The sequence below is a fragment of the Neopelma chrysocephalum genome, unplaced genomic scaffold (assembly GCF_003984885.1).
Source record: "Neopelma chrysocephalum unplaced genomic scaffold, ASM398488v2 Primary Assembly neopelma1_23, whole genome shotgun sequence".
In the NCBI taxonomy this organism is placed as follows: Eukaryota; Metazoa; Chordata; class Aves; order Passeriformes; family Pipridae; genus Neopelma; species Neopelma chrysocephalum.
Genome location: NW_020897691.1, coordinates 22,753,112 through 22,766,242, shown reverse-complemented (window position 1 = coordinate 22,766,242; position 13,131 = coordinate 22,753,112).

Sequence of the window (13,131 nt, the reverse complement as noted above, 5' to 3'; positions counted from 1 at the left end):
TTCTGCATTCAGCTGAAACTTCTTGAACTCTTGTGGATAAACAATGTTGGCATTTTAAGCAGAAGCGGGGGGAGGAGGCCTTCCAGTGGTTTTTTTATTCCCCTATCCTTGTTCTTGGAAATGTCCGAGTGACTTGACTTAGGAAGACTGCAGCCTGGCCTCTAGACTGGAAACCTTGTCAAAAGTGGCTGAAATTTCTGAGTATTATAAAGAGTGAAACTAGCCCCTCAATTTCAGTGTCTCCTTTTCCATTTTCTGTTTTTTTTCTTGAAGAAAAAAATTAATACCGTTTTCCTTGCAGAGTTTGGCACTGCCAAAACAGTTTGCTATCACCTCTGACTATCTCTACAGTCATGGCAGTGAAGCCTTGTTTCCATTGTAATTTGATCTTTTTCTTCTCCAACTCCATTTTTTGTCTAAAATAAAGGATATATATAAGAAATTAATGATGGAAGAATCTAATTTTAGCAGGGCGAGGTCTCTCTCATTTACATCACAGCAAATTTGCATATAACTCTTAACTTCTGCAGATATATTCTAGATTGATTGTACAAGAGAGTGGTTAAGAGTAGAATTCAAATGCTATCCAAAGTGTCTAAAAGGCTGAATAGGTTGAATAATTTTTTTTATTATAAAAGAATAGTTCAAGAAGTGAATATAGTTATACAATGGAAAAAGTCAGAAGAACATTTAGGGTTATGTATCATAAATATGAAAAAATCCAATCCTTAATATGTTGATTTATTCCCCTTTTTAGCTGTTGGGGTGTTGAAATGCTGTCTGGATAAGTTCCTGCCTTTGTCAAATAAGTGTGAGAAAGAGATGTTAATCTTTCCTGATAAGATGTTGTGTGACAGGTGTTCAGGAGCAGTTTGCTTCTCCTAGGAACTTGCTGGCAGCTTGGGGTGTTTTTTCACCTGACATTCTTAACCCTAGAAGTCCAGCAGGAGGGAGGAAATTCTGTCCTTGACAGGGTGGGGACATCAATGAATGCATCAGTCTGGGACTGTAAGTGTCTTTTTCTTTTCTTTCCCTTTCCCTGATCACAAGACTTGCAGTTGAAATCAAGTCATAGTTGTGCTTTTCAGCAATCTCATTCTCAGTACTCCTCATGTTTCTAAGAAAGATGTTTATTTTACAGAACAGTGCACACACAGCTTTTGGCTCCAACACTACCTGTAATCCTGTGCTCCTTTCTCAGTCTAAATTGCTGCTGGCTTTCATTGGAGATTTGCCTGAGTGAGGCATGCAGTGTCTGGCCTTGTGTTTATGCCAATATGTTGACTAAGCTTGGGTGGTGACTGTTATTGGGTGTGTTAGCGAGTGAAGAGTGAGGTAGATGGACTGCACAGATATTAATACAGACCATGTTTATTGTCCACAAGCAACAAAAAACTCAATGTTTGAACAAAGTAAAGTTTCAATCAAGAGCACTGTGTTGTTGATGCATCCCCCCTGAACCTGTGCCTGCTAGCAGTGAAGACAAAAACTCTTCTGAGACTTTTCCTCCCACCAGCAAATAGAGGCTGTCTCAGAAAAAAAGAGCCTATTCTTTACTCTGTAAATAGTTTAACTTGGGAGTGTAAATAAAAGATGCATTTCAATGCAGATAACATCAGGCATGGCCAAATGTATTCATAAAGAACAACATGAGCACTAGGAAGGAACTGAAAAGTTCAGAGATGTGACCACAATCCAATCCAGCCTTGCAAAACAGATCTTTCTATGGAAATATTTAAATGGTTGTAATTTAAGATGCAGGGAGGCTGCCCTGGACAATTTCTAAATTATACATGGAAAAGATAAACTTACACTGTTCCTCAGAAAACATTCCAGGAAATTTTTGCCTTTGCATTAATTCAATAGGACAGTAGCAGCTTAGTATTCTTCTGAGGAACTTAAAGAAAAAGTACTTGAAAATACTAGAAGACACTATCAGACTTATGTTTTGAAATCCAGATGTAGAACTGAGAAAGGCGTTATTTCTGTTTTGTACTCAGCGTAGGAACAGATTTGTGTCTTGTGTATCCTGAAGGCCAACCACCTTGCAAGCCACAAGTAAGGTTTTTTTTTTGTTTAACCAGTTGATTTCAGGTTAGATTGGGGTGCTTTTTTCTGATAATGTACAGTTTTATGCCTTTCATATTTGCAACATCCTTTTCCTACTCATCAGTTCTCTGCTGCCAATTGTGTATTCTGCCAGCCAGGTTAAAACTCAGGTGCAGGCTACTAGGTTTTGCTGGTGCAATCAAGAGGCAATGGTCTTGCTGTTCAGCTCAGCAGAAGATAGATGGGAAAATGTCTCTTGCTAGACGCTGATACTTGTTGCTTTGACAGTGTCCACATTAATGGGAAGACTGCCCAACTGCTAGTTTTGCTACCCTCCATGCTGTTATTTAAAAAATTCTAAGGAAGTATCCAAAGGAAAATACAAACAGAACTCATTCCTTTGTGATACTTCCTTTCTGATTATGAACTTCACTCACATTTTGAAAATAAATGTATACTTAGGCAAAAATAAGTTAAATAGCATTTTTCCCCTTCTTTGATATGTGAATCTGTCAGAGCTTTCAAAGAGAAAACTGAGGGCAAAATAAAATTGCTCTGTTACTGAAGAGAGTTTTGGGTGATGATTCATATTCCTCCAGACAGAATTTATAGGTTATTCCTCATGCTACTACTCTCAGTGTAACAACAGTTACTCATCTTTACCCATAAAGTACCCCTTGTGAAATTCATCATCATCCTGTTTCCTAAGGTATTTCTGTCATTTACTATAAAAGATTAAATAAAAGTTCATGATTTTCAAGATATGCAAAACAGCACCACTATTTTCAATCATAGGGTGAAAGAAAAGTATCATGTTTACATTTCTCTAAGATTTTGGGTAAAGAAAACAACAGATCTCATTAAAAAATTGTTTTTCTCTGGAATTTTGGAAAAATAAACATCTCAGAAAATCCTGCTATTGCTCACAGTGAAATAAAACGCCTTAAAAACTTCTTGTTTGCTCTTCATAGATTGATTGAATACACCTGTACTTTAGGGCACTCCCTGAAGTGCAGGCTCAGATGAAGGAGATTAGCACATGTTCTAAACCCTGGAGATAGTTCAACTGGATCTTTTAAAAACGCTTGCCTCTTACAAGGTGTTGCTAATAAATGCAAACTTGACCAAGGAGAAAGTTCTCATATCCAAAATCCAGCATGTGTGTTGATGCTTTGCATATAGGCTCCCTTCAGTGAAAAGGTTGGAAATGGAGATACACTTCCTTGTCCATCCCTGTCCCCTTCCATGGCAGCCAGAGTGGCAGTGCTGTCTCAGATGACATAGTCCCACCTGCATCTGACCCTCATCTCCCCTATATCATGGCTGAATTGAAATGAATTTTCTTCAGGATACTGCCTTGACTGTTTGCTATACATACACTTTCTCAGTTATATTGACAGTGAAATCACAAAGTAAAAGGTCTTGTCCCAGAACAAAAAAAAAAAAAGCCTCAGACTACTTCATCTATCATGCTGTCAATAACCCCTATAAAAATAAAATGCTTATTGTAGGACTAAGAGACCAGGAAAGCATGGTGAGCCTTCCAATGACCACACGTGTTAATACCTTTACCAGAGCTGTTCCCTGTCTCTAATTCAACTAAGAAGAGTAGTTATGATTCACCATCATATTACATGTAGGAGGATATGGCATGAGGTCTTGCTCTGACTCCATCTACTGATACTACTAAAACCAGTAAAGTTAAGCCATTGCAAAAAGGGAAGTGAAAATCATACTTCCACTCTCCAAAGTCACAGCTGCAGAGCTATTTTGAATGGTGTATTCACAAACTCTGATTTGCATAGCCCAGACAGCAGACCCAAGCACTGAGCACAGACAAGAGCATGCCTCCTGATTTGTAAAACCAAATCCAAGGTGAGTTTATGAAGATGGAAAAAACTGACCAAGACAGAGAAATAACAATCATAACAGCACTCTTCCCAACAGAGCTTGAAACAGGACACTCTCTGAAGCACAAAGTGCTCTGAGAAATGTTTGAGCCCAACAGCCTGCCATATTGCACTGTTCCTTTGAGTTAGGATCCTCTGCTGTGGGTGGAAATTAGTTAATATCTCCTCAAGAGGAAAAAACTGACATCCTTGCTGAAGAGCATAATTTATCCTCTCCTCAGAACGCAACCCTCAGAACATCAGAAGGTTGTACCCAAGGATTAAGTGAGATCAAGAGCAGCCTGAATGGATTGACCATGAATTGCATGTCACTCCACTGTCTCTTTGGGAGAGGTTAGTAGAGGAATAATGACTCAGCATGTAATTTCTGTGCATGGGTCTCACTGGGCTACTCAAGCCATTTTATTTCTTTCATCCCCTTCTCTTTATTAACTTATTGGATAATTAAGTGGTATGTTGAGACATAACTAGTGCAGTCCTGCTGTGACAAAGTAGAAAGGATTGAGCGTGACTCTGGGAGGTCTCTCATGAACCTTCAGAAAGTCGGCATGATGGTATGCTGAAAAATGTGCCTGTTGTGCAAACCAGACTTCATAAATTGTTTATCAGAAACATTACTAACCTTAAGATACGGCCTAGGACCAAAATGAGTCTAGCAAACACCTGCAACAGGAGGGAAACCTATTCCTGCCTGGGTCCTCAGAGTACAACCTGCCCTTCATACTATGGCACCTGGCCTGGAAACTGCAGGCAGGTGTCTCCCCTGCTGCTATATCTGTCATTCCTGACCTGAGAAGTAGAAGAATGATGCAATCTCATCAGGGTTTAGATCAGACATCTGAATTTGTGGGCTTACTCTATGTTCACGAATTATTTTTGAACAGCTGCAGGTTTTCTAAGGCTACCATATTTGGAACTTTACAGAGCCTGATTTTCAGTCATTGATTTTCAGTTCAAGTGTCTATGTTTCGACAACAACACGTAATTTAGGTGTCTTTTTAAATGAAGGACTTCAATTCACTTTGGAAGACCTTCTTGTGAGTAGTGCTGTTGCTCAGGCAGCAAGAAAGCCACATAGAATTAATAACTTAAGTGCCCAGAGTCAGTCAACTCTTAAGAATCAGAGAAGCCTGAATCTGGATAAGTTATATTGTCTGGACTCTTCATTACATGGGCAGTAAGACTGGAGCCACCACATGCAGAGCAGAGTTCACTGCAGACATGTAGATGCAATGGCCATCATACAGGTAGGTATAACATGTTCAGAATTTTACTTAAAGTGTGCTTTCTGTGGGGATCACGCTTCAGGCTGTGCCTGTTTAGCCCAGGCAGTGCTGCCATCTAGGAATTAGATGCGCAAATATGGTCATACTCAAGAAATTGCAAATAAAGCATTCAAATATTTAGAGGTTTTGCTGTAATGTAATCAGTATAGATGTTGCATTGGTCTGTTACATCCCCTTGGAAACAGAGTGGAAACTGTCCCTTTCAAAGTGATACCCCCATGTTATGGTACTACAACAAAGAAATGGAAAAACACTGCAAATGCTTAATAAATCATAAGAGACAGCTGAAACAGTTATTCAAATGAATGGAGAAGGATTAGCTCCATATAAATAATGAATTACTTCTCCTGTATTGAAATGAAAGAGATGGCAAGTATGCAAGAGGGAGCAGTGTCACTAGCAATGTTTTTTTAAGGAAAGAGAGATGCCTAAAGGAAGCAGTTTGTCCTAACATTGGAAAAAAGTTCTTCCAAGTGGAGCAGGAGCATACACAGCTGATATGACATGGTACTTCCCATCAGCTGGTTCAAGCTGTGGCACGCACCTGAGATACAGTTGTTGGCATTGAAGGGTAGCTGGATGCTGATTGACAGAGAAGGTGCCATGGTTGGCTGCTGCACAGCACCTTAGTTGAGTCAGGGGGGTTTGCTGGTTTGTGGTAAATTTCCGAGGGTATCTGAGACTCAGTAGAGGCAGAAGGAAGACCTTTGGCACTGCAATATTGAGGGCTGCTGTACCACAGTGAACAGTTCAGGAGGGTGAACTTCCCCTTGGGTCATTTTCACTGAGTCACAGAATCACAGAATCGGTCAGGTTGGAAGGGACGACAGAGGGTCATCTGGTCCAACCTCCCTGCTCAAGCAGGGTCATCCCAGAGCACATTGCACAGGATTGCAAGATAGTTTTTGAATATCTCCTGTGAGGGAGGCTCCACAACCTCTCTGGGCAATTTGTTCCAGTAAAAAGTTCTTCCTCATATGCAGGTGGAACTTTCTGTGCATCAGTTTCTGCCTGTTGCCTCTTGGCACCATCAAGAAGAACCTGGCTCCATTCACTTGACACTTTCCCTTCAGATACTTCAGGTTCCCTCTCAGTTGTCTCTTCTCAAGGCTGAACAGTCCCAGTTCCCTCAGCCTTTCCTCATAAGAGAGATGCTCCAGTCCCCTCATCATCTTTGTTGCTCTCTGCTGAACCCTCTCCAGGAGCTCAATGCCTTCCTTGTGCCGGGGAGCCCAGAACTGGACACAGCACTCCAGGTGAGGCCTCATTAGGTCTGAGTAGATGGGCAGGATCAGCTCCCTGGGTCTGCTGCAATGCTTTTCCTAATGCACCCCAGGGTACCATTGGCCCTCTTGGCCACAAGGACACACTGCTGGCTCATGGACAGCTGCTTGTCCACCAGGACCACCAGGTCCTCCACAGAGCTGCTTTCCAACAGGTCAGCCCGCAGCCTGTACTGGTGTATAGGGTTATTCTTCCCAAAAAATAATACATTAATAGTAATTCTTCCCTACTACTTCTACTACTACTACTACTACTACTACTACTACTACTACTACTACTACCACCACCAATTCTCAATTCTAATTTGTCCTCTCTGAAAGAGTGGCAGCATGATGAGTACCCAAACTGAGGTTCACAGCAGCTTGAGAGGGCCGTAGAAGCTGGGCTGATGGGTTTGCCTCTCTCAGGGTTAGAGGTGAGCTGTGCATCTCCACTCTGCAGGTACAGTGAGGTGAGAACCTCTGGGATAATGGTTGATAAAACACTGACCATTGAAACATACATATCCTGCTGACAGCCTTTGACACCTCCACAGACATTCCTTTCTGGATCAAGGAATTTAAGTCCCTCATGTCTTAACTGAATATGGTCCTTCTAGGATCAAGTAGTAAAGGTGGTTATTGTCACCATTTCCATTTTCAATTGAACTCATCAAGGAATGTCACAGAAACAGAAGGCTTAGTTGAAAGAGTTAGATCATAGAATCATAAAATCATTTAGGTTGGGAAAAACCCTTAAGATCATTGAATCCAACTGTTAACCTAACACTATCAAGTCCACCACTAAATTATGTCATCAAGGCTCCTGCCTTGGCATGGTCCAGTCTCCCAGGTTTGGCATGGTTTGAACACACTTTGTTGCCTCCTGAGACTCCTCCTGAGAACACATTCCCAGTAGTCTTGAGTGAGAAATATGTGCTTGGGCATCACCTGTCAGCAAAGGCAGGGGTAGAACTGGACAGCCGCCGGGGCCCAGGGCCTGCCCCTGCCCGGCGTGCCTGGCCGCCCCGCAGCAAAAAGAGACCAGGGAGATTCTGAGGTGTCTCAGCATCCTCTGAAGAATGTAAAGGAACAGGTAACAATGTGTTTTGTGCTGGTTCCTGAAAAGTGTGATATTAAGCCCAATATACTGATGGCTACCTCCTCTGCAATGTAGACTTTCTGAGATTACTGCCTAAGTCCAGCCTGCATTTGATGTGTCTGGATGTAAAAGGAAGGTAGAGCATTTAAAGTAACTTGATGAGTGCTAATTGGTCTAGAGGTCTAATAAAATTATTCCCTGGATTTTTCTTTCATTATTATTTTTCTTTACAATCACACTTCCTGACTGCAATAAGGCTTTGCCTCCAGTAATTCTTTGGATCTGGTTCTAAGAGGTGATTTGCGGTCTTTCATCTGGTGCAATCTCTCATGAAGCCTGCAACTGTATGTCCTGGGACAGTCACATCCATGGCTGTGCTTCTTAGGAACAGGACATGACACATTACTTCTTGAAGACAGTTGCTAATTTGCAAACATATTGGCAATGATCATAGGCATCTTACTGTGGACAAACAAGGAAATTGGAATAAATTAATGGCTTAATTAATAGTCTGTATTCTACTGCATGCGATAATTGTTACTATGATGCACACAAGTCCCTTGAAACCCATGGAAGTAGAATGTGATTCTAAAGCTCACGGAAGCAGAAACAGTGAATGTGTGCATATGGAGAAGTTTAACACAGCAAAAATTTAATGAGGCTACTAATTAGAAATTACTTATAGAAATCACAGCCCTGTTTTTCAGAGGCTAGAGGATGAGTTTGCATTTATAGAAGTAACAGCAATAAACTAAACAGAAATTTTGCTTCCATTATAGTTGTTCAGAAAATGAGCAAATCTCATAGCTTCTAAATAAAGTTTCTGTTGATTTCATCTTCCCTGCTTAACTCCAGCATCAGACTATTAACCCTTGAAATAAAGTTTTTAGAAGTATTTTGTTGCTGTAGGAAACTGAAAGAAGAAACAAATAGCCTATGAAGAAGCCATAATAGTATAATTTTGAAAGCATTAGCTATAACTCACTGTTAATTTCTGAAGGAAAAAAGCATTGTTGCTACTTGATTTCCATGCACTGATAAAGAAATCAATATGACCACACAAATGCTTGATATCATGAATACTTGAGTCATTGTAAATTCTGTTAAATCCGTTTTTTAAAATGTCAGCAATTCATCCTTTCCAGGAAGCCACAACTTCTGCATTACATTCATCAGCATCAATGTCATGCAAAACATATTAGAGCCTCTTAGCCATAGGAAAACAACTGCTAAATTTGTATTTGCTACAAAAATCTCAAAGAGCTTACGAATAATTTTTATTTGTGTTTTCTTACTATACCAGCTCTAATTTAAAAAAAACTTAAGGGAAGGATATCAGTATTCATTGCCTTAGATCAGTGTTATTTAGGGAAGTTGTACTCAATGCGTCAGTTTACATATATAATTAAATACTAAACAAAGAGGAAATACACAGTAAAAGTTGAGGTTGCAGTTCTGAGTAAGATTAGACTAAAAAATTAAGGTCCAATTAGCCAACTGATGAGGATGTGCAGGTCTCAAATGTCCTGCCAAATGGATGGCAGCATTCATCTCACTGAAACAGCAAGAATTATTTAAATGTAGAGAATGGATATGTGTTCTAAGTTGGTTTCTCTTCTTTGTTGTTACGATGTGAAGACCCGTCCTTTAATTTGCTTTTAATTTTTGCCTTTCCACATAGAGGAACCTTTGGTTTTTGACTAATAAGCCTCCTTTTCTCAAGAGCTTATGTGCTAATTTGGGTCTTATTCCTGATTTCTGCTGGACTTGGTGAAAGCCAGCGGATGTTGTTGGGTTCACATCTGCCTTACTATGTGTCTTTGACTCTATGATTCATGGGTTTTTTTCCTGCTACCGACTCTGCCATCATTGACTATTTCTAAGCTTCTGCAGCTGTTTAGTACTCATCTGGAGTTTGCTCACCTGGCTCTTTCTCAGTGCAAAGGTTTGCAATAAACCAGTCCATGAAGAGGTATTGAAACTCCTTCTGATGATCCCACATTATGCCATTTTATCGATTACTTTCATCTCATGAAATATTTATTGAGCTGAAAGTGGAAATGTAGTTAAAAATCATAAAGACACAGCAGGACTCTACAATTTGTTTTTTTCTTTAGAAGGCTCATGTCATCATGCTTAGTACTTTTTTTCTGGGATGGAATCACTTTCTCAATCAGAAGGAGTCTTAGAGTAAAAGTTAGAATTTCCTACCTTGCTTAGATAGATATATCTTCCCAGAATGGGCTTCTAATATAAAAGGCTTTTTGCTCTATCAGAGTCCTTGCTTCTTTTCCTCTTTTTCTAAAATGTCCAAATTAACTAAAAAATTTACCAAAGTAGCAATTGGATGTCACCATTTTCTTTCAGTATCTACTGCACCTTTTTACTGCAATATTGCAACTCTTGTGGGTGGCCCACAAACCCATAATACAAGCCTAAAGTCAAGGCAGACCAAGATACTGCATGCCTACCAATGAGGTCCTTGGGGACTCACTTTGAAATTAAACTAAAGTAATTTTCAATATGGAATCGTTTTATTGTGTGGGTGCATCTGCACATAAAGTTTACATTGGGATCTGAACAGCATATAAAGACTTGTGAGAGATAAATTAGACTAAGTAAAGCACTCATCATTAATCAGAGTACTAAACAAGCATGAGCACTAGAGAATGAACACAGCTGCTGCTTCATTTATCTTGCTGTCAGAAGGTAACTCTCCTACAGAGAGAAGCTCAGAAGTGGTAGCTTTAGGGTCTTTTGTGTCTCTCAGCTTGCAGAGAATATATATGCTCACATATAATAAATATCTACATATCTAATAAATACATATCTACATAACACACATATACGTTTTTATATTCACAGACAAATATATAAGCACATTTTTGTACTGGTGTGTGTATACTGATGTTTATGTTCTCAGTAGTCCTAAACTCTAGTTTGGAGCTGTGAGGTGAGAGATATGCCTGGGTTTTTGGATGAAAAAATATGTATTACTTTTTTTTTTTTTACTCTGAGTTTTCTGAGTCAATAACAGAAACCTTGGCTACAGTCTTACTGTGGGGTTATCTTCTGTGATAATTTTCCTCAATTCACCCCTCATGAACATGTGATGTATGTGAAGCTGATATGGTAAATCAGTGTCATCTTCCATTTCAGAGTGAGTATGCGATTCTGAAAGGCAACAGCACCTACTTTCTCATTTTCTTTGGGGAAAAAAAGAAAAACAGAAAAGCGAAGTACAAGTTACTGAAAGTCTCCAAGTGTTATTTTTATAGTAGCTGTTCTATGTCAAAGGATGTTTTGAAGACAAGCTAACAAACGGCTTGTCATGTACTAAACTTATAGGGCAAAAGACTCCGATGACTAGTCTTCCTTAGTCTGACCTTTTGCATGACAGCAATAAATCAGTGAGCCTTCCATGTCTCTTGTATTGTCCCAAGCTCTTGGGAAAAGGATGATTGAATAGGAAGAATTAGTACTGCTGCATAGAATTTAGCAAAATGGATAGATCATTAACCTTTCAAGTCTGGTATCCTGGCTTCCAAACTGGCCTACCATGGCTGCTTCAAGTAAGCAAAAATCTCCATACAATAGCGGGGTGGTTGGTTCAGGGAAGGGGAAAGATTTTGCCGAAGGGAGTCATGAGAACAGGCCCAATGGCACTGCAGCCACAGTGGGACAGCGCTGTGAAGTACACAGGCCCCAGGAACACAGACAGAGACGTGACGTGTGTGTCCTCAGTGCAGTGACTTACTCCACACTGCACAACCAGAGCTATGCATTCACTGTGCCAGGGTTATGTTATTCCAGTGGCAGCTGGAGGCCAGGCAGGACACCCTCAGTACCTAATATGTACTTGCTTCCCTGATTTAGGCAACGACATCATGTCCTAGATGTATGTTAACAATGGAGTCCTATTACAATGAAATTCAGTGTTGAAAATTAAACAAAGCTTCTAGTCTCTTGTTGGATGTTTAGTGTGAAAGAGACTGCAGAAAGGTGCAGTTTCAATTCCATTTGATTTGAACTTACCTCATAGGATGTGTTTCAACACTTGAAAACATATGTCAGAGGATTCAGCTTGACAGGGTTTTCTGCAAGAGAAAGCAGCTAGATGTAGACAAAGCTAGATCAGTGACACATAATCAGATCAACCTCAAAAGTACCAGCTAGGCATCTTCTTCATTTCTGGTAATTTTGATGAGCCCACACTGAAAACATGTCCATAATGTAGTTCATCTCTGTAAAGTCTATGAAAAAAGACTTTATGGTCCAGGAGCTTTAATTCATGTCTTAACAACACCCTACACTGGTCATTACAATGCTTTGTGTGTTGTCTTGCCATCTGCCCACAGAGAGAAATTACAGTCCCATTACATTATGTTGTTGGGATCATGCTAAAATGCAAGAAAATATCTGAGGAGTTTTCTTCTTGGTTGATGCTGTGATTTTTCAAATAATGATAAAGGTAGTAAGTGTGTCAGTTTGAGCTGACTTATACCTTACATTAGCAATGTCATGGAAATCTCATCATGATATTTTGTACTTCCTCCTTTCTTACTGCATGTTAGTGACAAGCAGCAGTAGCACAAGACATCAGAGTGACAATCTGACTCTAAAGGAACTGAGAAGAGACATAAACTTGTTTCTAGGCACAGCAACACCTCTTTCCAGCAAACCACATGGCAAAGTGGGGAATTTACTGGTGGACCAAAGCTGGAGACTGACTGCTGAGGTTGTCTACTTCAAAGGTGATCAAGTATCTACCCAGATAATTGGCTGCCTGAACTGTGTGCATGTTCACAAACCCCTGTATAAAATCTCTAGGCATATATATGGTAAAGGTTTCTATTTTAAAAATTGGCTTTTTCGTGTCTAACCCTGTCTACCTTTATATGGCCCCCTGAGCTTTGTTACCACCCAAGAGCAGGTATGCTGCCACTTGCCCATCACCTGACTAATCTCACCTCAAGAAACTTTCTATTTCTGTGCTATGCTCAAATCATGTCCTTACTGGTCTGGTTCTGCTGCTGCAGAAAAGTTTTTAGCAGTTTCACTAATAGTGTAAAGGCAAATTGTTTAAATAGCAGCAAGCATCACAAGCATCTGAGTTTCTACCAGTTATCTTCTGTCACTGGCATGTGTACTTATAGCATAACAGGTTTCACTCTTGGGAAATCAGATTTCTAGCTTCTACCTCTGTTTTTTGCACTGTTAATTTCACTGTATCAGGGGAGGAATTGAGGACCTAAGCTTGTTCCATAAACAAAACTGGAAAAAAATCAGAGCGTAGACCTAGCTGTATGGGGAAACTTAAAATTCATAGATCACCCATGGAAACTTCCTTGTATGGGCAAGGTTTGAATGTCAAGAAACCAGAGGACTGCCACAATGTCACTTCCTGAGGTCTCCAGAGGAAATGCTGAAGTTCAAGAGGAAAGCAAGGCTTTTTGCCTCTTCAGGTTTCTCTGGAAAGATCATGTATACTGTATCTAATGGCCAGATTTGAAATGCTAATA